The sequence below is a fragment of the Phacochoerus africanus genome, chromosome 14, assembly GCF_016906955.1.
Source record: "Phacochoerus africanus isolate WHEZ1 chromosome 14, ROS_Pafr_v1, whole genome shotgun sequence".
NCBI lineage: Eukaryota > Metazoa > Chordata > Mammalia > Artiodactyla > Suidae > Phacochoerus > Phacochoerus africanus.
In genome coordinates, this window is record NC_062557.1 from 16,023,310 (window position 1) to 16,051,150 (window position 27,841).

Genomic DNA, 27,841 nt, shown 5'->3' on the forward strand with positions numbered 1-27,841 from the left:
TTGGTTTTATCGATTTTTTTCCCTATTTTTCTTTAATCTCTATTTTATTGATTTTCTCTCTGATCTTTATGTTTTCCTTCCTACTGCTGCCTTAGGTTTTCTTTGTTCTTCTTTTTCTAATTGTTTTAGTTGGGAGGTTAGGTTGTTTAAGATTTTTTTCTTGATTTTTTTTGGTTTGTTTTGTTTTTTTAGGAAGGGCTAAGAACTTCTTTTGTCATGTCCCATATATTTTGTATGGTTGTGTTTTCATTGTAGTTTGCCTAGAGGTTTTTTTAAAATTTCCTTTTTGATTTCCTCATTGACCCACTGTTTTTTTTTTTTAAGAGCCTGCTGTTTAGTCTCCATGTAGTCAGTTTTTTTTTTTTTTATCATTTCTTTTCCTGTAGTTGACTTCTAGTTTCATGCCATTGTGGTAGAGAAGATACTTGAAATAACTTCTATACTCTTAAATTTGTTGAGGTTAGTTTTGTGCCCCAGTATATGATCAATCTTAGAGAATATTCCACTTGCACTGGAAAAGAATGCATATTCTGGGGGTTTTGGATGTAAAATGTCCTGAAAACTTCAGTTAAGTATAACCGTTCTATTGTGTCACTTAGGATCTTTATTGCCTTATTGATTTTCTGTCTAGAAGATCTGTCCATTGATGTGAGTGGAGTGTTAAAATCTCCTGCCATTACTGTATTCACATCAATTTCTCCTTTTATGTCTGTTAGTATTTGTTTTATGTATTTGGGTGTTACTATATTAGAGGCATATATATTGATGAGTGTAATATCTTCTTGAGTTGATTCTTTTATCATTAGTTTCCTTCTTTACCTTTCTTTATGGTCTTTGTTTTAAAGTCTGTTTCATCTGATATAAGGACTGTGACTTCTATTTTCCTGTCATTTCCATTCATCAGAAATATCTTTCTCCATCCCCTCACTTCCAATTTACATATGTTCTTTGCCCTAAGATGGGTCTGGGTCTCTTAGCATATTGTAGGCTCTTGGGTTTGTGTGTGTGTGTGTGTGTGTGTGCGCGCGCGCGTGCAGTCTGCCCCTCTGTGTCTTTTGACTGGAGCATTCAGTCCATGGACATTTAAGGTAATTATTGATAAATATATATTAATTTCCACTTTAAACTTGTTTTCCACTTTTTTTCATTTTTAAAGTTTTGTTAAAGTATAGTTGATTTATAATGTCATGGTAATTTCTGCTGTACAATAAAGAGATTTAGTTATACATGTAACTTTCTGATTCTTTTCCCACATAGATGATCACAGAATATTGGGTAGAGTTCTCTGTGCTATATAGCAAGTCCCCACTGGCCAATTATTCCATATATCTCAGTGTGCATATGCCAGTCCCAAAGCCCCAATCCATCCCTTCCTCCCCACTCGTCCCCTTTGGTAACCATAATTTTATTTTCAAACTTCATGGATCTGTTTCTGTTCTGCAAATAAGTTTATTTACTGCTTGCTTTAGACTGATAGTCATATAGGCTCAAACACATTCTAAAAAAAAGAGTATAGATTTTCTTACTTTCCTTTCCCACATTTTATGATTTTGATGTCCTTTTTTACATATTCATGTTTATCCTTTCGCTGTTCTTTGTGCTTATTGTTGCTTAAACAAACAGGGTCTTTTTTTCTCTCTGATCTGTATACTGGCTTATTTAAGTGATTACTTTCCAATTGTGATTTCCTCCATCCTATAACTTTTTACTTCTTTCCTATTTAGAGGACCTTTCAATATTTCCTTTAGAATAGTTTTAGTTTTGCTATATTCTTTTAGTTTTTGTTTGAGAAATTCTTTATTTCTCCTTCTAGTCTATTCGATAATCTTGCTGGAGAGAGTATTCTAGGTTGCAAATTTTTTCCCTTTTAGAACTTTGAAAATACCTTGGCATGCTTTTCTGTCCTGTAGTGTTTCTATAGAGAAATAAGCTGATAGCCTTATGGGGGTTCCCTTGTAATTAATACTTTGTTTTTCTCTTGCCCCCTTTAGAATCTGCTCCTTGTCTTTAATTTCGTCATTTCTACTACAACATATTTTGGTGTAGGTCTTTTGGGGTTCAACTTTTTTGGGGCCCTCTGTGCTTCCTATATCTGGTTATCTGTTTCCTTCTTTAGATTTGGAAAGTTTTTAGCCGAAATTTATTCAAATATATTTTCAATCCCTTTTTCTTTTTCTTCTCCTTCTCGAATCCCTATTATGCATAGATTGGCCAGCTTTATTTCATCCCATATATCTCTTATATTTCCTCTTTTTTTTTTTCAATTTGGCTTTCTCTCTGCTGTCCTGATAGGGTGATTTCCATTATTCTATCTTCCAAGTCACTTATTCATTCCTCTGCATTATTCATTCTGCTGTTCAATGCCTTTAACTCAGTTTTCTTCTCTGAAAATGAATTCTCTAATTTTTCTTGGCTCCTCCTTATAGTTTCTAGTTCCTTTTAAAAGTAATCTGTATTACTGTTGTTATCAATATGTTCTTAATTCCTTCCATATTTCCATTACCTACTTTTTTGAACACAGTGTCTATTAGACTACATAGGTCTGTTTCATTGTTTGCACCTTCAGGGGAATTCTCCTATTCTTTAAACAAGGAATGGTTCTGGTGCCCCTTCATTCTGCCTTATATTTTTCTTACTCTGCAAGTTCAGGGAAAACAATTACCCACTGTAGTCTTGGAGGGCTATTTATATGCAGGAGTGTCTCTGGGTAGCTTGTGAGGGCTATTTTTTTGGCATGAGGACTTGCTTTTGGTTTGGATGCTTGCTCTTTCCTGTGTGTGTGCAGGCTGCTATCCCCTTGGTAGGGGGTGTAAAGATGTATGCTTCCAGGAAGGTGGGGACAGTAGGTGGTGCCTGCAGGTGGCACCTGGACTCCAGGCCCTTGGCAGTGGCAGGGACCCATACAGAGATGGGGGTGGCATGCTGCTTCAGGTTGCAGAGCCCTTAGCAGTGGCAGTGAACCTCAGGAAGGTGAGGGTAGCATCCAGAGCCCTTGGCAGCAACAGTGATGGGACATGTACGTTCCGGGGGGGGGTGAGGGCAACAGGCAGTGCTTGATTGTAGGGTTTTCTGTGGTGGCAACCCCTGAGGTGACTGGGGCCATGGGCAGTGCCTGGTCACAGGACTCTTAGTGGTGGTGGGCCTCACTAACCTCTGGAGTCCAAGGTGGCTATGGTGGTTTGTACCCAGCCTGTAGCCTGCACAAGAGGTGCCTCACTACCTGAGAGCCTACCTGTGCATAGAGAAATAAGTTCTTATGATGGTTCCACTACCAGCCCCACTTCTTGCAATCCCCAACAATGGTGTCTTCCTTCTCTGGCAGGCCCAGGCCTCCTCCTGCACTCTCTTGGCTGTGGCATACCACTCCCTAAGCCCCCTGTTTCCACACAGCCAGCCCTAGCCCTCTCCCCAGAGTGACCTCCAAAGTCCAAGTCTCAGGGTCCAGTTCCAACCTGAATGTCTCAGGCTGTGGTGTGCTAGGTGGTGGTACCAATGGTCTGAGAGGCTCGCTCTCTGCTTTGCCTTCTCAGACCAGCTGCTGGGCTTTTCTGCAAGTCTTTGAGGCTCCCCTTCCATCAGAGCTGATCTTCCCATCAGTTAGGTGGCTTTCCATGGTGAGGTTCCTTTCCTCTTTCACAGCTCCTTCTTAGGAGTGCTGCCGCCATCCTGATTCCTTTTTTTTCTTCTTTTACTTTCTCTCTGCTCTTTTTCCTTTTGTTCTACCCAGCTATATGCAGCGTTTCTTGCCCTCTTTTGAAGTCTGAGGTCTTCTGCTAGTGTTCAGTAGATGTCCTATGAAATTATTCTACAAGTAGATTTTTTTTAATGTTTGTGGGAGAAGGTGAGTGCTACATCCTACTCTTCTATCATCTTGATCCCACCCCTCCTCCTGTTAAAGATTGCTAGTTTCATACCACTGTAGTCAGAGAAGATACTTGTTATGATTTCAATCAATTTTCCAAGACTTGTTTTGTGGCCCAAGATATGGTCTGTCTTAGAAAGTGTTCCATGTGTGCTTAAGAAGAATGTGTATTCTGCTGCTCAGACTGCTCTGTAAATATCTGTCTATTCTCTTTCCTCTATAGTGTTGTTCAAATCTGCTCTTTCCTGGAGTTCCCACCATGGCTTAGTGGAAACTAATCTGACTAATATCCATGAGGACACAGGTTCAATCCCTGGCCTTGCTCAGTAGGTTAAGGATCTGGCATTGCTGTGAGTTGTGGTGTAGGTTGCAGACATGGCTTGGAGCTGGTGTGGCTGTGATGTAGGCCAGAAGCTGCAGCTCAGATTTGACCCCTAGCCTGGGAAACTCCATATGCTGTGGGTGTAGCCCTAAAAAGACAAAAAAAAAATCTGCCATTTCCTTATTAAGTCTCTATGTGGATGACCTATCTGCTGCTGACAGTGGGGTATTAAAGTCCCCAACTATTCTTGTATTGCTGCTTGTTTTTCCTATTAACTTTGTTGGTTTTTGCTTTATATATTTAGGTGCTTTCAAATTTTAGGTGCACAAATATTTACAATTGTTATATCTTCTTGATGGATTGATCCCTTTATCACGAATGACGTTGTCTCTTTTTACCATTTTCAGTTTAAAATCTGTTTTGTCTAAGTACCTGATAGCTACCTCTATACCTCTGTCTGCTAAGTCTGATAGCTACCTCTCAGTTTTTTTACATCCCTTCACTCTCAGCCTATGTACTTTAGGGCTAAAATGAGTCTTTTTAGTTAGCATATCATTAGGTCTTATTTTTATATTTGTTCAGCCATTCTATGTCTTTTGTTTGGAGAATTTAATCTAATTATTTAAAATAATTATTGATAGGACTTAAAATTGCCATTGTGTGAATTGTTTTCTGGCTTTTGTAGATTCATTATTTCTTCTTATTCTGCTCTCTTTTTGTGTGTATTTTTGATCTCTTTTGGTATCAGTATGCTTATACTTCTTTATCATGTTCTTTTGTATGATTATTACAGGAATTCTCCCAATAGAATATCATGAGGCTTATATAAAATATCTTAAAATTACACCACCCTATTTTAAGTGATAACAACTTATCTTCAATAGCATTACTAAACTTTACACTTTTCCTTCTCTTCCCCTTCACATTTTAGGTTATGCTGTTACAATTTAAATATTTTTTGTACTGTGTAACCAGTAAGAGATTATTATAGCTATGGTTTTTTACTACATTTTTTTAAACTCTTAAACTAGAGTTGCAAATGAATTACACACAACCAGTACTATATTATAGACTCTAACTTCAGCTATATATTTACTAGTGAATTTTACATTTCCTTCTTATGTTTTTATGATATTAAGTGGCATTCTTTTATTTCCACTCAAAGAACTCCTGTTAGCATTTCTAGTAAGACTGGTCTTAGGATGAACTCCCTCAACTTTTGCTTGTTTGGGAAAGTATTTCTCCTTCATTTCTCAAGGACAGCTTTGCCTAGTATAGAAGTCTTGATTGACAGGTTTTTTTTCCTGCCACTATAAATTATATGTAATCTGTAACAGTATATCCTAGGAGTTCCCATCATGGCTCAGTGTTAACAAACCCAACTAGTATCCATGAGGACATGAGTTCAATCCCTGGCCTTGCTCAGTGGGTTAAGGATCTGGCATTTCCATGAGCTGTGGTGTAGATTGTAGACTTGGTTCGGATCCAAAGTTTCTGTGGCATAGGCCAGCAACTACAGCTCCAATTGGACCCTTAGTCTGGGAACTTCGATATGCTGCTGGTGTGGCCCTAAAAGAAAAAAAAAAAGCAAAATTGTTTGATTTTGACAATTTAATAATAATGTGTCTTGGTGTAAACCTGTTCATGTTCAACCTGTTTGAGGTCTTTTGAGCCTCATAGATCTGGATGTCCATTTCTTTTCCCAGGGTTGGGAAGTTTTGAGCCATTACTGCATTAAATATACTTTGTCCCTTTCTCTTTCTCTTCTAAAATTCTCATAATGTAAATATTGTTTCTGTTGATTGTGTCCCATAGGTCCTGTAGGCTTTCTTCACTCTATCTCATTCTTTTTTTCTTTTTGCTCAAGTGTCCTCTCTTCTAGGTCATTGCTTCTTCTTCTATGTGGTTGAGTCTGCTTTTGAAGCTGTACTGAATTCTTCAGTTCATTATATCTTTTAGATTTAAGTTGTTTTTTGTTTTTTGGGTTGGTTTTTTTTTTTTTTTTTTGGTCTTTTTAGGTCTGCATCTGTGGCATATGTGGAAGTTCCCAGGCTAGGAGTCAAATTGGAGCTGTAGCCCCTGGCCTACACCTCAGTCACAGCAATGTCAGATTCCAGACATGTATGCAACCTATACCACAGCTCATGGCAATGCTGGATCCTTCACCCACTGAGTGAGGCTAGGGATCAAACCTGTGTCCTCATGAGTGCTAGTCCAATTTGTTTCCACTGAGCCATGGTGGGAACTCCTTGTTTGGTTTTTGATGGTTTCCAATTATTTGAACTTGTCATTTTGTTCATGCACTGTTTTCCTAATTTCATTTAGTTTCTAATCAGTATATCACATTTCCATATGAAGAAGAGCATTATCATGGAAAAGAAATCTTAAAATCTGTTAACACTAATACGTACTTTCACTTCTTTACTATTTCCTTTCTGGCTAATTTTTAATAATTACAAAGGAAAAATATGTATTAACAGAATCAATAAATGATATTGCACTGAAAAAATTCCTTTTCTTGGATCCTAAGCAGGTAATATTTTTCTAGTTATAAATTCCCTTCTGGGCTGTTTAAAAGGTGAATTTATTTTTTATTAAATTTTAGTGGAGTGTAGTTGACTTACAATGTTGTGTTATTTCCAGGTGTACAGCTAAGTGAATCAGTTATACATATATCCATTCTTTTCAGATTATTTTCCCATATAGGTTATTACACAGTATTGAGTAGATTTCCCTGTGCTATACAGTAGGTTCTTGTTACTTAATCTATTTTATATATAGTAGTGTGTATATGTTAATCTCAACCTCTTAATTTATCCCACCCCCTGACATTTCCCCTTTGGTAAACATAAGTTTGTTTTCAAAATCTTTCAAATTCTGGAATTCCCATCGTGGCGCAGTGGTTAACGAATCTGACTAGGAACCATGAGGTTTCAGGTTCAATCCCTGCCCTTGTTCAGTGGGTTAACGATCCGGCGTTGCCGTGAGCTGTGGTGTAGGTCGCAGACACGGCTCAGATCCTGCATTGCTGTGGCCCTGGCGTAGGCTGGCAGCTACAGCTCCAATTCGACCCCTAGCCTGGGAACCTCCATGTGCCGCAGGAGCAGCCCAAAGAAATGGCAAAAAGACAAAAAAAAATTTTTTTTTTCAAATTCTGCTTTATGAACAAGTTCTTTTATATCATTTTTATTTGATTCCACATATTAGTGATCTCATATAATCTTTGTCTTTCTCTGACTTCACTTAGTACGATAATTTCTAGGTCCATTCATGTTGCTTCAAATGGCATTATTTTATTCTTTGTTATGGCCAAGTAATATTCCATTATACACACACACACACATACACACATACATATATACATATACTTATATGACACATTTTCTTTATCCATTCCTCTGTTGATGGACATTTATGTTGCTTCCATGTCTTGGCTATTATAAATAGTGCTGCAATGAACATTGGGGTCCATGTATCTTTTCAAATTATGGTTTTCTCCAGATATCTGCCCAGGAGTGGGATTGCTAGATCATACAGTAGCTCTATATTTAATTTTTTAGGAACCTTCATACTGTTCTCCATAGTGGTTGTACCAATTTACATTCCCACCAACAGTGTAGGAGGGTTCCTAAAAGGCAAATTTAAATAGCAAAAATTAAAAATTCAAAAACACTGAAAGAAAGAAGAGGCTAGTATTTTTTAGCTGTGTTATGAAACATGCTTGATAAACTGTACCTGTGAGGACTTCCAGCTGTATGTGTGTGCACATGCACGCACAGAGAAATTCACTGCCTGAGAGAATTGGGGATATATAACTTGGCTTTTTTGAAAAACTAGGAAGCCAACCTACTAAGATGTTTAGGAATGGTGTCTTTAAATATAAAGACATGAATAGGATGTAGGGAGAAACACCTTCAGTTTAGGAACTGGGCGGGCTTAAGTGTGAATCCTGGCTCCACTACCAGCCAATTATAACTCCACTGAGCTTCAGTTTTCTTACCTATAAAGCGGTGGTAAAAATACCTAAGTAGAAAAGTTGTCATTAGGATTCAATGAGATTAAATGTTAGTGACCTGTGGTGAAGAATCAGGCTTTCACTCATCACCGCAGCCAGGGATGTGTCTACTTTCCTGCCTCCATCCACTCTTAAGGGGGTAATGAGGTCTCAAAGAGCATGAGTTTTGGGATCAGTTGGACTCCAGCTAGAAGTCCTGGCTTTGCTACTTCAAAACTGGTTATCTTAGGCTAGTCAATGTCCCTGAGCTTTACGAGAGATAAGGATACCCATCACATTAGATTACTGTGCAGATTAGATCATATGGTTTATATTAAGCTCCTACCACAGTGACTGGTGGGAAAGATGCCATACAAACTGTATTGTTATGATATGTGTGTCTTACATACAAATGACCTTACATGCCATAGGTAAATGGGAAACTGGGATAACATGGAAATCTTGTGGGTTCCTATGCAATTTTTTCTCTAGCATGTTAATGTTCTGAAGCAACCAGAGTGAGCTTTCCCACAGTAACTACCTCTTTTCTAAGAGGAAGCCTTAGTACTCTGTGAAGGCTTTAAGGAAAAGCTGCCTTCTTTAGCTGCAGATAGCCACTGATTCAGTGACTTTAAGAATCACCATGTTCGGAGTTCCCGTCGTGGCGCAGTGGTTAACGAATCCGACTAGGAACCATGAGGTTGCGGGTTCCATCCCTGCGCTTGCTCAGTGGGTTAACGATCCGGCGTTGCCGTGAGCTGTGGTGTAGGTTGCAGACGCGGCTCGGATCCTGTGTTGCTGTGACTCTGGCGCAGGCTAGTGGCCACAGCTCCGATTCGACCCCTAGCCTGGGAACCTCCATATGCCGCAGGAGCGGCCCAAGAAATAGCAAAAAGACAAAAAAAAAAAAAAAGAATCACCATGTTGGAGTTCCCCCTATGGTGCAATGAGATTGGTGGCTTAAGTGCTGGGATGCAGGTTTGAGGCCCGGTGTGGTCAGTGGGTTGAGGATCTGGCATTCCTACAGCTATAGCTCAGATCTGATCCTTGGCCTGGGAACTCCACATGCTGCTGAGTGGCAAAAAAAAAAAAAAAAAAAAAAAAAAAAAAAAAATCACTGTGTTATCCTGTTTAATTTTGATGAAACTGATCCCTATTAGAAATGAATGCCCTCTAGGACTTTTCTCTCAAAAGAAGCACCAGGAGCCCCAGGGTTCAAGGACAGAATGCAGCATGCAAACGTTCAAGTTGAGATTTAATGGGACCAATATTTTATTAGTTTTGACATTGTTAGTGCTTGGGTTACAAAGTTGCATCAGCTCTGAGTGGTCTTATGAGGACTCTCTGAATAGAGTCCTCAACCCTTTTTCTTTCCCAGCAGCCAGTTATCTCGGTGAACTATTCTGTAGACCATGGGAGCTTTTCAGGAACACATAGGTGGTCTTCTAGCTGGGACAACTGTATATGTTCCTTTTCCCTGTAATGTTTCTTGCAGGATAAAATCTAAGCAATACAAAATGTAATAATGAAAACAATGGCTCCCATTTATTGTGTACTCTTTACAAATGAGTCAACACTCATTTAACTCTCAACAATCCTGTGAACTAGGGGCTGCTATTACACCCATTTTATAAATGCGGAAACTGAGATTTATAAATAACATGAGTAAATTGAGAAACTTGCCCAAAGTCACACAGCTAGGAAGTAATAGAGTGGGAATTTAAAAACCTGTGCCTTTTCTATGCGTTTAACCACACATCACATTGTTTCAGTTTGTCAGTCTTTTAGCATAAATGATAACATTTAAATTGTTTAATTTACAGGCGTTGCCCTATTAGAAAGCCTGTGTAAAGGAAAGCTGTTAGTAATTCACAGCCATTTACATTTCACAAGACTCGCGTTCCATTCCAAGAAATCAGGCTCATCAATTATTTGCATTTGGTAACATGTTAATTATACAAATAATTAGCCTTGAGACTAGACATGAACATGAAAGTATAATGAATAGTTTTGCTAATTGCTCTTTTCTGTTATGGACAGTCCTTGATCTGGAGTCTTAACAGCTCCAGTATTCAGCTTGCTAAGTTTTCCTCTTTGTGGAGAAGTCCAGATCAGGCATGACAATCTGATTTCCTCTGTCATGCCAACCCTGGCCTGTGGATTATGCCTGTTGGGAGCATTGTGTTGAGAAACATTCTGGGGGGAGGTGGAGGGCCATCTGGGGGCATCACATTGTGACAGATGAGTCTAAGTGTGGGCCGCAGCAGGTGAGTCAGATATGTGCTATCTCTGGCCTGAGTGTTGAGAAACTTATTTCAGCCTTGGGGGTCAGAGATTCATACTTTCTGCTCCCTCGAACAATCCCACAAATATGCTGTTTTCAGGGGTAGGATTATAAAAAAGAATTGGGGGAGTTCCCGTTGTGGCACAGTGGAAACAAATCCGACTAGGTACCATGAGGTTTCGGGTTTGATCAGTGGTTAAGATTCCGGCGTTGCTGTGAGCTGTGGTGTAGGTTGCAGACGTAGCTCAGATGTGGCATTGCTGTGGCTCTGGCGTAGGCCGGCAGCAACAGCTCTGATTAGACCCCTAGCCAGGGAACCTCCATGTGCTGCAGGTGCGGGCCTAAAAAGACAAAAGACAATAAAATAAAAAGGAACTGGACATGGAGTTCTCTTGTGGTGCAGCAGGTTAAGGACCTGGTATTGTCACTGCAATGGCTTGGGTCACTGCTCTGGCACAGCTTTGATCCGTGGCCTGGGAACTTCTATATGCTGTGGGTGCCGCCAAAAAAGAAAAAAAAAAATCAGATGTAGATTTGTCTGAAAGAAAAGCATATGTCGCCTTACACAAATTAAAACATCCTAAGTGCCCTAAAAGCAATAATAGTGTGGCACAAGGGATCAGAGGAGAAAAGAGGTTATTTGTAGGAAATAGGATGGCTGGGGCAGAGATGGGTCACCCTTCTGAGGTGAGCCTTAAAGGGTGGGGGCTGAAGTGAGGAGGGCTTTTTTGTCATTTTGTTTTCCTTTTCGGGGCAGATGATGAATCACCTGCTGTAACAGAAAAGAAGGAAATGTGAAACAGGGGTGTGTACAAAGGAAGAGTTCAGTGTGGCGGGAATGTAGGAAAATAAAGGAAGGTAGTGTTGGGAAACAAGGGCAGGCCCAGGTGGTGAAGGGCCTGGGAATACCAGATTAGGAATGTTCTAGAACAATATCTCCCAAGGTGTGTCCACAGGATGTTCATAGTTTTTACGTAACCAAAGGATCCTGTCATCGATGGAGAAAACGTATTAAAAACAGATTCCTACACTATGGGAGTTTGAGCTTTAAAAATGCTACTGTACACTATGAATTTCCAAGAGGGACATGCAGTTTGTAAAAATCCCAAACTTAGTGGTCACAGACATGTTTTTTTTTTTTTTTGGAGCATCTCAGATTAGCCTTCTGCAGGAGTTTTATGAAAGGAATGATACCCACAGAGCACACATTCAAAATGACCTGCTAGTTGACCAACTGACTGATCTTCTAGGAATCTATACTAGTGTTGCAGAAATAGGGAGAAAATCATTTGCCCCAAAGGAGGACCAACCCCCCTCCCTCCCTCCCTGTTACCCCCTCTGTATTGTTATAAAGATCTCAGCTGTACCACTCTCACTCCTGAGGCTCAGATTCCACCCCCCATAAAACCTTGTCTTGTCCCAAGGCTTTGATGGTACCCCCCCTTTTCTTTTTAATTTTTTTTTTGTCTTTTTAGGGCCACACCCACGGCATATGGAGGTTCCCAGGCTAGGGGTCTAATCAGAGCTGTAGCCAATAGCCTACGCCAGAGCCACAGCAACACGGGATCTGAGCTGCGTCTGCAACCTACACCACAGCTCACGGCAACACCAGATCCTTAACCCACTGAGTGAGGCCAGGGATCGAACCTGCAACCTCATGGTTCTTAGATTCGTTAACCACTGAGCCATGATGGGAACTCTCTCCCCCCTTTTTAAATTTAATTATTTCATATTGGAGTCTAGTTGATTTACAGTGTTGCTAGTTTCAGGTGGACAGCAAAGTGATGCAATTATACATATAAACCTATATCCATTCTTTTTCAGACTCTTTCCCCATGTAGTTTTTTACAAAATATTGAGTATGGTTCCCTGTGCTATACAGTAGGTCCCTGTTGATTATCTATATATAGTGTATATATATATATATATATATATATATATATATATATATATATATATATATGTCAATCCCAAATTCCTAATTTATCCCTCTCTACATTGTATCCCCTTTGGTAACCTGGTAACCATAAGTTTGTTTTCAAAGTTTGTGAGTCTATTTGGTAAATTAGTTCATTTGTATCACTTATAAAATCAGATTCCACATATTAGTGATCTCGTATGATGTCTTTCTCTGCCTGACTTACTTCACTTAGTATGATAATCTCTAGGTCCAACCATGTTGCTTCAAATTACATTATTTCATTCTTTTTATGGCTGAGTAATATTCCATTGTGTATATATATATACGCCACATCTTCTCTAAACATTCATCTATTGATGGACACTAGGTTGCTCCCTGATCTAGGCTATTGTAAATGGTGCTACAATGAACACTGTGGTGCATGTATCTTTTTGAATTACGGTTTTCTCCAGATATATGGCCAGGAGTGGGATTAGCTGGATTATATGGAGTTCTATTTTTATTTTTTTAAGGAACCTCCATACTGTTCTCCATAATGGTTATACCAACTTACATTCTGACCAACAGTGTAGGAAGGTTCCCTTCTCCATACCCTCTCCAGCATTTGTTATTTGTAGACTTTTTGATGATGGCCATTCTGACTGATGTGAGGTGATACCTCATTATAGTTTTGATGTGCATTTCTTTAATAACCAGTGATGCTGAGCATCTTTTCCTGTGCTCTTGGCCATCTATCTCTCTTCTCTGGAGAAATGGCTGTTTAGATGTCCTGACCTTTTTTTAATTGGGTTGTTTGGTCTTTTGGTATAAAGCTGTATGATATGTTTGTATATTTTGGAGACCAATCCCTTGTCAGTCAGTTTGTTTGCAAAGATTTTCTCCCACTCTATGGATTGTCTTTTTGTTTTGTTTTTGTTTTTATTACTCTAGGAGGTGGATCCAAAAAGATATTGCTGCAATTTATGTCAAAGAGTGTTCTGCCTATTTTCCTCCAAGAGTTTTATACTATTCAGCCTCATGTTTAGGTCTTTAATCCATTTTGAGTTTATTTCTGTATGTGGTGTTAGAGATTGTCCTAATTTCATTCTTTTACATGTAGCTGTTCAGTTTTCACAGCACCACTTATTGAAGAGATTTTCTTTTTTCCATTGTATATTCTTGCTTCCTTTGTCACAGATTAGTTGATCACAGGTGTGTGTGTTTTTGTTCTATTGATCTATAGTTCTGTTTTTGTGCCAATAACATGCTGTTTTGATGACTCTAGCTTTGTACTATAGTCTGAAGGCAAAAGCTTGATTCCTGCAGCTCCATTTTTCCTTCTCAGGATTGCTTTAGTGATACAGGTCTTATATGTTTCCATACAAATTTTAAAAAATTCTGTTCTACAGTTTGGAGATACCTTAGAAATCTATACATAGAACTTCCATATGACCCCACAATCCCACTCTTGGGCATATATCCGGACAAAACTCTACTTAAAAGAGACACATGCACCTGCATGTTCATTGCAGCACTATTCACAATAGCCAAGACATGGAAACAACCCAAATGTCCATCAACAGATGATTGGATTCGGAAGATGTAGTATATATACACAATGGAATACTACTCAGCCATAAAAAAGAATGACATAATGCCATTTGCAGCAACATGGATGGAGCTAGAGAATCTCATACTGAGTGAAATGAGCCAGAAAGACAAAGACAAATACCATATGATATCACTTATAACTGGAATCTAATATCCAGCACAAATGAACATCTCCTCAGAAAAGGAAATCATAGACTTGGAGAAAAGACTTGTGGCTGCCTGATGGGAGGGGGAGGGAGTGGGAGGGATCGGGAGCTTGGGCTTATCAGACACAACTTAGAATAGATTTACAAGGAGATCCTGCTGAGTAGCATTGAGAACTTTGTCTAGATACTCATGTTGCAACAGAACAAAGGGTGGGGGAAAAAATGTAATTGTAATGTATACATGTAAGGATAACTTGATCCCTTGCTGTACAGTGGGAAAAAAATTCTGTTCTAGTTCTGTGAAAAATGCCACTGGTAATTTGATAGGGATTACATTGAATCTGTAGATTGCTCTGGGCACTATAGTCATTTTGACAATATTGATTCTTTCAATCCAATAACATGATATATCTTTCCATCTGTTTGTGCTATCTTTGATTTCTTTCATCAGCATCTTATCAGTTTTCAGAGAACACATCTTTGCTTCTTTAGGTAGGTTTATTCCTAAGTATTTTATTCTTTTTGTGATTTTTCCGTAATTTCTCTTTCTGATTTTTTGCTGTCAGTGTATGGAAATGCAAGAGACTTCTGTGTATTAACTTTGTATCCTGCAGCTTTACTGAATTCATTGCTGAGCTTTAGTAGTTTTCTGGCAGTATCTTTAGTATTTTCTATGTATAGTAGCATCTTTAGTATTTTCTGTGTATAGTATCATGCCATCTGCAAGCTGTGGCAGTTTTGCTTCTTCTTTACCAATTTGGATCCCTTTTATTTCTTTTTCTTCTCTTATTGCCGTGGATAGGTCTTCCAAAACTATGTTGAATGAAAGTGGTGAGAGTGGACATCCTTGTTCCCAATCTTAGAGGAAATGCTTTCAGCTTTTCACCATTGAGTATGAAGTTAGCTGTAGGTTTGTCACACATGGCCTTCATTATGTTGAGGTAGATTCCCTCTATGCCAACTTCCTGGAAAGTTTTTTTTTTTTTTAATCATAAATGGTGTTGAATTTTGTCACAAGCCTTTTCTGCATCTACTGAGATGATCATATGGTTTTTACTTTTCAATTTGTTAATGTGGTTTATCACACTGGTTGATTTTCAAATACTGAAAAGTCCTTGCATCCCTAGGATAAATCCCACTTCATCATGTGTATGGTCCTTTTAATGTATTGTAGGATTTGGTTTGCTAGTATTTTACTAAGGATTTTTACATCTATATTCATCCATAATGAACATACAGTGATGGCCTATAATTTCATCTTTTTTATGGTATCTTAGTTTGGTTTTGGTATCAGGGTGATGGTGGCCTCATAAAATGAGTCTCAGACTGTTCCTTCCTCTGCAATTTTTGGAAAGAGTTTCAGAAGGACAGATATTAACTCCTCTCTAAATGTTTGATAGAATTCGCCTGTGACACCATCTGATCCTGGACTTTTGTTTGAAACGGTGATTTTAAAACTTCCAACAATTTCATTACTTGTGATTGATCTGTTCATATTTTCTATTTCTCCCTGACTCATTTTTGGAAGATCATATGTTTCTAAGAATTTGTCCATTTCTTCTAGGTTGTCCATCTTATTAGCATCTTGTTGCTTGTCATAGTCTTTTATGATGCTTTGTATTTCTGCGGTGTCAGCTGTGGTGCCCTGTTTTGAATCTCCTGTCATCTTGGATCCCAGACATGCTGCCTGCCTTGCCCTCAGCTGCCTGATGCCCTAGCCCGCCTGGACTCTTTCTTAGCCACTTCTCTGACCTCCACATACTTTGAGTGCTTCTGGTCCTCCTGGTAAACTTTGAGATATCCCATCTTCAGGCTCTCACAGTTCTGGGATGACTCTGCTCTGGCTTCTGCCACTTGTGTAGAAATGAAGCACTTGTGCTCCATTCTGGGGAGCTGGGATCTTGCATGTCTAATAAACACCCTTCTTTAACCTTTCCTGGTTGTAGCAGCTTCCAGGTGAGATTCCATCATTTTGCCTGAGAGGGATGAGCAAGCAGACTCTAAACTTACTTAATTATCCCCTGTGGAAGAGAAAAATTTTAGCAGTGACACATCTAGAGCTCTATACCCATGGGGCTTGAGTCAATTGGGCAAAATTAAGTAGAATCACACAACAATCTAGAAGGGGCTGTGAAATCTCTTAAGTGTTTACAGATCATCAGGCTTTGTTGGGTGTTTAACAAGACGCCACTGGGGATGAGATTAAATGAGGCTGGATGAGTGGACAAAACCTTGGCAGATATAAACTCTGCTGAGAATAAGGGCATGACAGGGAGGAAAAGTACAGAAGATGAGACGCTGCCACTCTGAACCAGCTCATATGACCCAGAAAAAGGATTTTGGATTCAGTCCAAGAGTGTGTAGCAAAAATTTTGGGCCCCCAGTTTGGAGAAACTATTAGGAAGAGTAAGGAACAAGGCCGCAAAGAAAATATGACCTTTGTAAGGAATGTGCAGCTCTGGTTGATGCATTTCAAGTGGTCAAGGGACGGAGGTGCTTCTGTTTGAGGCCAGGATGACAGGGGACATGCTATCATCTAGAAAATTATGAATGGTACAGATGAATATAGACAAAACCCCACTTATTAGAACTAGGGGGTATCCTGAGATAGTCTCAAGATTCCAAGCAAGTAAAAAATGGTTGCTAAATGTATAGAATTCATTACCCTTCCCCCTCCTGCAAGAAGGAGCATAGGCTGAAAATAGAAATAACTTCCAAACTGCTTACATAACGTTGTGGCTGTGGAATTATCATGGATGACTGAGGGAAATGTGATGACTGAGGGAAATGTGATTATTGTGAGATAATAGGGAGGCCAATTGTGTCTTCTTAACAGACAGCCTTAGCCTCACTCTCAGCATCAGTGGAAAAGATCTTGGATTAGACCACATGTGCCAATCTTTTTTTTAAAAAAAAAAAAAGTGCCGGAGTTCCCATCATGGCACAGTGGTTAACGAATCCGACTAGGAACCATGAGGTTGAGGGTTCGATCCTTGCTCAGTGGGTTAAGGATCTGGGCGTTGCCGTGAGCTGTGGTGTAGGTCGCAGATGCAGCTCGGATCCCGCGTTGCTGTGGCTCTGGTGTAGGCTGGCAGCTACAGCTCCGATTAGACCCCTAGCCTGGGAACCTCCATATGCTGTGGGAGCGGCTCAAGAAATGGCAAAAAGACCAAAAAAAAAAAAAAAGTGCCTACATGAATGCATATATTGTAATATTATCAGGTGCCTGCCTTATATTGGGAACCTGGCTAGGCCTTTATATACATGACCTTTAATTCTTACAATAATGCAAGAGGTAGTAACAATCCCTATTTCACAGATGAGAAATGGCTCAGATAGGGTTACCTAACTATTCAAGGTCATACAGCCAGTGAAACAGAGGAGCCTGGATGCACTTAATGGTAATCCGACCTCTCATCTCACCCATTTCTTACATTTTCCTGTCCTTCATGGAGAAATTTGGCCTAGGACTACCAGCCCCAAATCCTCCCAAATGATGCTTCTATTCTTTGTTCATTCATTGCTAGTCATTATAGAATCAGCCCATTGGTTCATATTCCTGAAAAGTTCAAAGTACTCAGCGGGAAAGAGGACACTTAGAGTTCTGGGGCTGAGACATGAAAGGGAATAAGAGAGCCTGATAGGGGCCAGGAGTCCCTAGTGGCTCAGAAGGTTAAGAATCTGGCATTGTCACTGCTGTGGCATGAGTTGTATCCCTGGCCCCAGAACTTCTGCATGCCACAAGTGCAGCCAAAGAAAGAGAGCCTAATCGGGGTCAGCATTTCACGTGTTCTGACATGTAGCTGTCACAACACCCATTTTGATTTGCATTTTGGAGTTGAGAAGACTGAGTCTCAGGTAGAGTATGTAAAATGCCTCAGAGCCCACAGTGCACAGGTGATACATAGAAACCAAGTCTGTCTAATGTCAAAGCTACGTCCCTTCCATCTCTGCTTTCCTTCTATAGGGAGGCAACCTCAGAGATTAGCTCCATTGCTACAAACCTCGGGGGGGGGCCTCTGCTCTACACCAGGTCCACTGCCTGCTAAGTCTCTGCTGGGGGCGGAGGGTTCCATGCGATGCAGAAATTCTGGTTGGAATGGTCTGTTGGATGGATGCTCATCAGTCCCACCCTTTACTTTGTCCGCATTTTTCCTGGTCAGCTAGAGTGCTTGTTTTTAACAAGTCAGATGGCTCTTCGGATTTCTCTTAGGGTTTCTCGATGGGCAGGCGGCTTCTTTGTTGTTGGGGGGTGTCCTTTGCATCATAGGAGGTCTAGCAACATCCCTGGTCTCCACCCACGAGGTATCAGTAATATGCCCTCCCCCAGTTATGACAACCCCAAATGTCTGCAGATCTTGCCAAATGTCACCTGGGGTGGGGCAGGGGGTGCAAAATCACCCCTGGTTGAGAACCACGGCGGTCATTCAACAATTGGGGGGCTCCATGGTCTCCTTGCCTTTCTACCAAAAACCCAACAAACCAATTCACCCCTCCCAAGAGCCAAGGAGGAGAGGTGGTCCAGGGACACCTGTCAGGGGGAGCCTGGCTCTTCTGGTTTGGGGGAGAGAACACAGCACACAGATTGCTGGCCCTGTACTTACTTGATGCCCCCATGAGATGTGAAAAATGTAGAGCTTTCAATGTGCAGATGGCTCGTGCTGCTTAATTACCAGCCGAAAGCATGCTAACATTTTCCTCCCTCTCTCTGCCTGCAACAGCCCGCCAGGAGCAGCGGAGGCATTAACAACAGGGAGCGGTTGCCCTTTCCCGCATCCTTATCACACACTAATTATTTTATTCTAAAGAGACAAAGTAGAGAGAATGTAACATATGATTCTGATGACACTTTAAAAAAAAGAAAACTGTCTGCTTCTCCTAGTGACTAGAGCATAGGAGCTGGTTGCTAAGCAACTGGGAAACTGCAGACTCGGTACTGGCCATGCTGGTTTCGGAAATGAGCCATAAAAGGAATTCCCCAGTGAGAAGGGATCCCATACCCTTGCCCGGTTGCCATGGACACCATACATAAGTGATGGGTCCTGGGTTATAGGCCCTGCTTAAGAAAAAAAGATGTTACCCCTGCTCAAGTCTCGGTATGAGAAAGGTATGGAAGCCTTCTTCCCCTATGTGATCCACGCGGACACATCCCAGCCCCTTCCCCACGTGCTCCCCCGAAAGAGAGGTCTGAATCTAAGTGGCTGTGACATTCCATCCAATTTCAGCTCTGCTCTTATTTAATATGTTCCAGTCTTTGCTAGTGTTGGAAGGGCGTCTGCAATCTGGAGAGCAAATTTTTAAGCAAGCAAAGATGCCTCGGGTGGCAGACAGGCTGTTTGTCTGTCTATCATCCACCCCTGTTTGGGGGCCACAGAGTGCCCGGATCAGGCCCAAGGGCAACTCTCTCCGTTCACGGGTTCTATTGGAATTTTGCAAAACAAGAGATGAGGGGAGAAAAAGACAATAGCCGTGACTCCAAAATGAAATTGGCATGTCATGTGGAGGGAGGCACACAATAGGCCACTGCAATTCTGTCAGAAATTAGAAACAGACTTCAGATAATAGGAGTGAAAAATGTGAAGCAAATATAAAGATGTGGCGCATCACAAAGATAGATGTACAGGATGGGCAGGGCGGACTGGGCTTCCTCCACTAAAAGATGGAACAGACAGGCCTCATTGTCACCTACAGACTGCACGGTTATAGTCCGGAGATGCGGGACACTAGACTCTAACCCCCAAGGCCCAAAGAGTAACAGCATGCGCTCAAGGTCACAGAAGACACACGTTACCGAGGGGTGGTCAGGAAAGGGGAGCTCGGCCTTTTTCATACTGCTGCCGGACAAACGCCTCCCCAAACCGAGCAGCTTAAAACAAGAGTAATGATCTTACCGTTTCTGGGGGTCAGGAATCCAGGAGCATCCCAGCTGGGTGCTTCAGACTTGGGGTCTCTTACAGGCGACAGTCACGATGTCAGAAGGACTGTGTCATCTCAGGGCTCCCCTGGGGGAGGATCATGCACGTGGCAGTTGGCAGAGCCCAGGTCCTTCCTGGCTCTTGGCTGGCGATTTCAGTTCCCTGCTACGTGGGCCTCTCGGTAGGGCAGTTTACCAGATGGCAGCCAGCTTCCTCATGAAGAGCAGCTAAGGTGGAAGCCACAGCCTTTTCTAACCTAGAAAAAAAGAGAAGTGATGTCTCATCATTTTGATCATACATTATCCTTCAGAATTGAGTTACAAGGTCCAGCCTGTACCACAAGGGAATGGAGAGCCCATGAGGGCACAGAGCCCAGGCAGAGGGAACCATTGGCCCTGGCAAAGACGCCTTCCACAATAGCCAAGTGTTCCTCCAGGATCCAAGATAGGAGAGGGGAGAGCAAGGGAGCCGAGGAAGGGGCAGCTAGGAGAAGCTTAAGGGAGGGGGCAGATAACAGGAGGAGCAGAAACCAGTAGCAGAGAAGAGAGAGAGAAATTTGTAGGGCGGGAACAGGGAAATAGTGGAGAAAGGGAACCGGGGAGCTGGAACGAAGGACATCAGTTGTAAGAAAAAGAGAGAAAACCGTTCCTAGGTTTGGGCACCAAAACCAAGCAAACAGCAAAGAGAGTGGAGGAGCTCCCGCTGTGGCACAACAGGATCAGCAGTGTCTTGGGAGTGCTGGGACGTGGGTTCATCCCTGACCCGCACAGTGGGTTAAGGATCTGGCATTGTGGGAGCTGTGGCTTAGATCTGATGCCTGGCCCAGGAGCTCCATTTGCCGTGGGGTGGCCAAAAACAAAAGAAAGAAAAAGAAAATAGAGTGGAGGATGGATGGAAAATGAATTAAGAGTGGAAACAGGGGAAGAGAGCTGGGAAGCAAGGAGCAACGAGGTCAGGCAGACAGTGCGGGCCAACGGGGAGAAAGTGTGAGAGCCAGGAGGGCACTGGCTCCCGTTCTTCTGCCCACGGTGCCTTGCACTGTCTTGAGCAGGTATTCAAAAACCTTTTTGGCACCAAGCATTACTTCTCTGAAGCCACTGAGAAATTCTGCTGCGTTATTAGCTTCCCGGGAACTGCAAAAAGACTGGTTCTCTTCCCCCCTTCAGCCCAGCTCCTATCTCCCTGTTTGACTCTGGGCCAATGACTTAACCACGCTGGAATGTGGGGTCCTTATCAGCAAGTAGACAGGTTGGCTGGATGATCTTTAAAGTTTTTTTTTTTTCCTTAGCTCTGAAACCTCACAAATTACATATCAGGGACTAGAGTTAGAAGGCAGAGTAGGAGTGGGCAATAGATCTGATTGAGACACAGGCTGCCGCTTAGGCAGATCTGATACCAAACTGTTCTGGATTCTATTTTGCCCAGAGGCCAGTCCCTCAATATGTGTCTCAAGGGAGGTTCAGCACCCCTCTTTCGTAGCAGCTGTTTGCAGTGGAGACTCCATGAGCTTAATTCTCCTCAGCACCAAGCTCCCTGTCTGATGCTATGTCAGGAACTTAAAAAGATTCATCAGCCTTCAAAACAGGAGACCAACCAGGGCACGAGTGGTTCAGCTGCCAGAGTGCCATTAGGAGTAAAGACGGCAGCAGGACTCACCAGGAACATGAGGTGCCAGAGCCTCCAAGATATATTATGGGAATTAGGAGGCCGGGGTTTAATCCCGCTTTTCAGCTGTCAGTTTTGGAGCTGGTACCTACGAATAAAGAACAGCAAGGAGTTCCCACCGTAGCACAGTGGTTAGCGAATCCGACCAGGAAACATGAGGTTGCGGGTTCGATCCCTGCCCTTGCTCAGTGGGTTAACGATCCGGCGTTGCCGTGAGCTGTGGTGTGGGTTGCAGACGCAGCTTGGATCCCGCGTTGCTGTGGCTCTGGCGTAGGCCAGTGGCTGCAGCTCCGATTAGACCCCTAGCCTTGGAACTCCATATGCCGTGAGAGCGGCCCAATAAATGGCAAAAAAGACCAAAAAAAAAAAAAAAAAGAACAGCAAGACCTACCTCTGTTTGGCCCCTGCCCACTTGGGCAAGTTGCAGGTGGTCTGCCTGCCACACCATGGTCCATGAGGTATCTAGGGATATATGCAGGCACTTTCAAAAAGCATCTAAGAGGCAAGCCTTTGCTCATCATGGAAACCCACTGATGGTGGAATAAAAAGCTTGAGAATAAAGGTTCTATGTTTGATTCAGTATCCTCCATCCACTGAAAAAGATGGATGGGAGCATTCTGAAAAGGCTTGATATTAATTGGTTGTGGCCGTGGGTTCCATCTCCTAGTATTTCTGCACTAAAAAAAAAAATTTTTGAAGGAAATACTCCACTTTCCTAATAAGTCTCTAAATGCCTTTTTTTCTTTTTTTTCTTTTTTTGATTTGCAGGAAACGCACCTAGAAGACACTCACCAATAAAGAAGGGTTGTCTTAGTAATTCTCAGGAGCAATGGAGAGCCTACCTCCTCACATGTACTCTAAGCAGCTACGTGTAGCAGATGTGTTGGTGTCCTGCCCGCAGCCATTTGCATTGGGCTTGGCTTCCCAGTGCCAGCACACACTGGCCAAGAGCTTTCCTGGATTTCTACAGCCCCTACCCATCTAGGAGGTAGAGTACTAGGATATGATCAGCCACCCCCAGGGACTGAAGGAGCCGGTATATAAAACCCCCAGGTTCCTTGCCCTCAGGTGGTACAGGATCTGCGGTATGTCTTGACACTGTGCGCTAGTGATCCCTGGCAGGACTGAGCCCCGCTTGCCTAAGCAGTCACCTGCTCCATGACGACCTCATAGTGACTTCCTTCCCTTCCCAGTGTCACTTTCCATTCTCCTACTGGTGTTTCCTGGATATCATTTGCATTTAATCCTTTATCTCAAGGTCTGCTTCAGGGTTAACCCAAATTTCTGCTAGGGCAATAAGGAAGGAACAGAAAAAAAAAAATGATTGTTATTTAAAAGAAGGATTTCTATAAGCGGTGTGCTCCCCTGGTGCAGTTAAGAGTTTCTTTACCGCTCATCACCTTCCTTTACAGAATATGCTATGGGATAGATTGGGTAAGAAGTGTTGCCAACCAAAGACCCCTAGACCTGAAGGTGGAACAACTCTGAAATGAGGTTGCTAGGAACACTGACTCAATTTACAAAACTCCCATTTACTCACAACTCTCCTGGCAGGGGAAATGCAGGATACCTGCTGTGACTACCAACTGCAGCATTCCTTCAGATGCATGTCCATGGAATCCTCTGGAAAAACATGTTGGGGACAAGGGTCTGTTCAGAGGAGACAGTGCCAGAGCTTGGCAGTCCCCACACGGGATCATCTGGTTTGTCTCCAGCAGCATCTGCCCTTGTACCAAGGAGCGGGGGAAGGGAGAGCTGAGACATCATAACTTGAAGGGCAACTGAATAGGAAGCAGCTTACAGCATGTGGGCTCCATATTCCTCAAAAAGCTCATAGCATAACTGTCAAAAAGTGGCACTATGAACCCAAATTATAATTATGTTCAGTCCCAAATTCAACCAAATAAAGGTTATTTGCTCACCTGCCCTAGTGACCATCTCACAAGGGGGAGAAAAATACCACACAAAAACAAAATGTAAACTTGCAAAGCGGTAATAAAACTGGCCCAAAGTTATTCATTTCATGTCTATTTTGAAAAGCCTTTGATAATACCAGCCATTCCCTGTAAAGCTTCTGTTCTCTTGCTACAATTCCCTTCTGGAGATAGAAAAGGTTTGGCTGCTCTGCAGCCATTCCATTTAGGGAGATAAAGTCCACATTCTTTCCCAAATTTAAGTGTTTTTCATTCTTAAAAAAAACTGCAGAAATCCCTGACCACCTCTATCCAGCTAAGCCTACCGCATAGGCAGGGCTTAGTAGAAGTATCAATCTGAATCCTTCTTGTTTCAAACAATAAAATTCATTTAGTGGTCTTAACAAGGTACTTAAATGGAGCTCAAAAGCCTTGTCCACAAGGTGCTGAAATATTCCTCAAAAGTAGAAGATCCAGCCAACCATCTTAGCAATATTCTGAGGTTTCAGAGCCTGCAGGCCAGGTGGTCTCCCTTTGAGGTCTCCTGGGTGACACCAAGAAGGCTGAGCAACAATTAGTCCTTTAATATGGAAAGACAAAAGGGAAAAGAAGAGTAGTAGAAGGTGAGGAATGAAGCAAAATAACAGGAACGGAAGAGAAAAGGAAGGTATGAAATAACAAATGCTTCCACCAGCAGCTCATGGCCCTAAAGATGGGCTGGCCCTCATGTAGAACAAGCCTGTAAAGTACTGAGAAGCTACACACACAAAGCCCTTCCCATTTACCCACATTGGTCATTCTGACTTACACAATTTATATTCTCATTTTATGGACTAATTTTAAAGAGAGAAAGTTGTATTATTTGAAAGCAAGTGCATGATCTTGATAACGTCCACGTGCTTTTCATGCATCAGTTTTAAAACTGTAATAACTTGGCTTAGATGGACAAGGGACATAATCTACAACTGTATTTTGGGCACTTTGATGTTTCTTGCCACCACTGATGTGACGGTCACTAGGTTTACTTTGCCTCACACAGTTTACTTTTATATACATGGTGGCCATTCTTTGCCCCAAGGCAGCATATATGCCCTAAACTTTAATACATGGGTGCTTCAATTCCACTTCCATTCTTATCAAAAATTTCCTGAACACTTATGATAGGAAAACCACAGTGCTGAGCACTTATGTGGCTACAGTACTGAATGAGACATAGCCCTGTCTTTATGGACCTTGTCATCTGAAAGTGGAGGAAGTGATGGAAGGGAAATTAGACCCAATCAGACATATCCACTGGTAACTGTAAGACAATCAAGACTTTTATCTGCTTCAGTACAGGTTCTTTAAACCTCCTCTGGCTCTCTGATCGGAGCCTTTGTCCACCCCTTATCTGTTATTCCTCCCCATATTTCTATCTAAATATCACCCATTCTTCCATGCAGCTCCTTCCATAACCACACCATCTTGCCAGACACTCTTACAGTACGTAATCTCTTTGGAACCTCTGCAGCCTTTGTGTATTCTCCTGTGATGGAAGTTATGGCTGGAGGTTAAGATACCCCGAGTCAACACAGTCCATGCACATGTCCAGGGAGACCCTGAACACTGTGGAAACTGGCCTGAGCTGCTGGGCACCCACACCCTTTGTGCTACACAGACACTTACTCTGCTCTCATTTCTGGCTTCATTTGGGACTTCGCATGTCTGATTCCTCCCATAAGAGTTCTCCATGCTTTTTTCTGTATACTAACAAATATCAGAAAGGGAATGTAAACAATACCTTTTAAAAATCACCCCCCCCCCAAAAACCCTAAGAATAAAACTAAGGAGGTGAAAGGCTTATACATTGAGAGCTATAAAACATTAATAAAGGAAAGAAGATTCAAAGAAATGGAAAGATAATCCCATGCTCTTAAGTTGGAAGAATACTGTTAAAATGGCCATATTACCCAAAACTAGTTACAGATTTAGTGTGATCCTTATCAAATCACTGATGCCATTTTTCACAGAACTAGAATAAACAATCTAAAAATGTATATGGAATAATAAAAACCCAGAATTACCAAAGCCATCCTGAGGGGGGTGGGGGAAGCAGGAGGCACAACTCTCCCAGACTTCCAACCATACTACAACACTACAGTAATCAAAAAAGCATGGTGCTGGTTAAAAAAAAAAAAAAAAAAGGCATATGCATCAATGGAACAGAAGAGAGAGCCCAGAAATAAACCCAGACACAATCTTTGACAAGAGAGGCAAGAATATAAAATGGGAGGAGTTCTCTTGTGTCACAGTGGGTTAAGGATCTGGCATTGTTACCAGAGCAGCCTGGGTCACTGCTGTGGTGTGGGTTCAATCCCTGGCCCAGAAACCTCCACATGCCACAGCATCACACACACACACACACACACACACCACACACAAAATGGAAAAAGATGGCTCTTCAAGTGGTGCGGGAAAGTTGGACAGCTACAAGCAAATCAATGAAATTAGAACACACCCTCACACTATGCGCAAAAATAAATTCAAAATGGCTTAAATATTTAAACATAACTAACATATGACACCATAAAACTCCTAGAAGAGAACATAAGCAAAACAAATGGTACCAATATTTTATTAGGTCAGTCTCCCAAGGCAATAGACATAAAAATAAACAGATGGGACCTAATCAAACTTACAAACTTTGGACAGCAAAAAAAATTTTTTTAAATGAAAAGACAACCTATGAAATGGGAGAAAATATTTGCAAATGATGCAACAGACAAGCGCTCGATCGCCAAAATATACAAACAACACAAGAAAAAAATAACCCAATCGAAAAATGGCCGAAGACCTAAATAGACATTTCTCCAAAAAAAGACATACAGATAGCCAAAAATACAGGAAAAGATGCTCAACCTCACTAATTACTAGAGAAATGCAAATCAAATACAACGAGGCATCACCTCACACAGGTCAGAATGGCCATCATCAAAAAGTCTACAAACAATAAATGCTGGAGAGGGTATGGAGAAAAGGAAACTCTCCCACACTGTTGGCAGGAATTTAAGTTGGTACAACCACTATGGAGAACAGCACAGGTGCTTCAGAAAACTAAAAATAGAACTACCACATGACCCAGCAAACCCACTCCTGAGCATATATCCAGACAAAATGACAATTCAAAAAGATACACACACCCCTATGTTCACAGCAGCACTATTTATAGTAGCAAAGACATGGAAACAACCTAAATGTCCATTGACAGATGAATGGATGTGGTACATATGTACAATGGAATACTACTCACATAAAAAAGAACAAAACAGGAGTTCCCGTCGTGGCGCAGTGGTTAACGAATCCGACTAGGAACCATGAGGTTGAGGGTTCAGTCCCTGCCGTTGCTCAATGGGTTAACGATCCGACGTTGCCGTGAGCTGTGGTGTAGGTTGCAGACACGGCTCGGATCCTGCGTTGCTGTGGCTCTGGCGCAGGCCAGTGGCCACAGCTCCGATTCGATCCCTAGCCTGGGAACCTCCATATGCCGCGAGAGCGGCCCAAGAAATAGCAGCAACAACAACAACAACAACAACAACAAAAAAGACAAAAAAAAAAATGCCATTTGTAGCAACATGGATGCAACTAAGGATTCTCACACTAAGTCAGTCAGAGAAAGACAAATACCATATGATATCACTTATATGTGGAATCTAAAATATGACACAAAGGAACCTATCCACAAAAGAGAAACAGACTCACAGACATAGAGAACAGACTTGTGTTTGCCAAGGAGGATGGGGGAGGGAATGGGGTGGACTGGGAGTTTGGGCCTAGTACATGCAAACTATTACATTTAGAAAGGATAAACAACAAGGCCCTACTGTACAGCACAGGGAACTATATCCAATCTCCTGAGATAGACTGTGATGAAAAAGAGTAAAAAGAATGTGTATATATATATATATATATATGTATATCCGGGTCACTTTGCCATACAGAAGAAATTGGCACAACACTGTAAATCAATTATAACTTAAAAAAATTCTTTTTAACGTCCTCCATGCTTTGATCAGGCTAGAGAGAGTGTGTGTGACACACACGTAGCAAGGGGAAACAATAACTCTGGTGGACTTGGCTTCATTGCCTCTCTTGCCTTTCTGTCCAGGCTGCCTCTTAAATGCCAAGTGCAAGATTGCTACATGCCATGCAGGTGTTGATGCACTTGCACACCTCCATCAGCCCTGCCCCTT

The 27,841-nt window shown here is 41.8% G+C and overlaps 1 long non-coding RNA gene across 1 annotated transcript in view; it reads right to left on the bottom strand.

The window, feature by feature from the left end:
- The window catches only part of LOC125114403 (uncharacterized), a 63,467-nt gene that overhangs the window by 11,152 nt on the left and 24,474 nt on the right, over positions 1 to 27,841 (bottom strand). Inside the window, exon 2 of the long non-coding RNA XR_007131784.1 lies at positions 20,011 to 20,290. This is a non-coding gene — a long non-coding RNA (uncharacterized LOC125114403). The remainder of the gene's footprint in view (positions 1 to 20,010; positions 20,291 to 27,841) is intronic.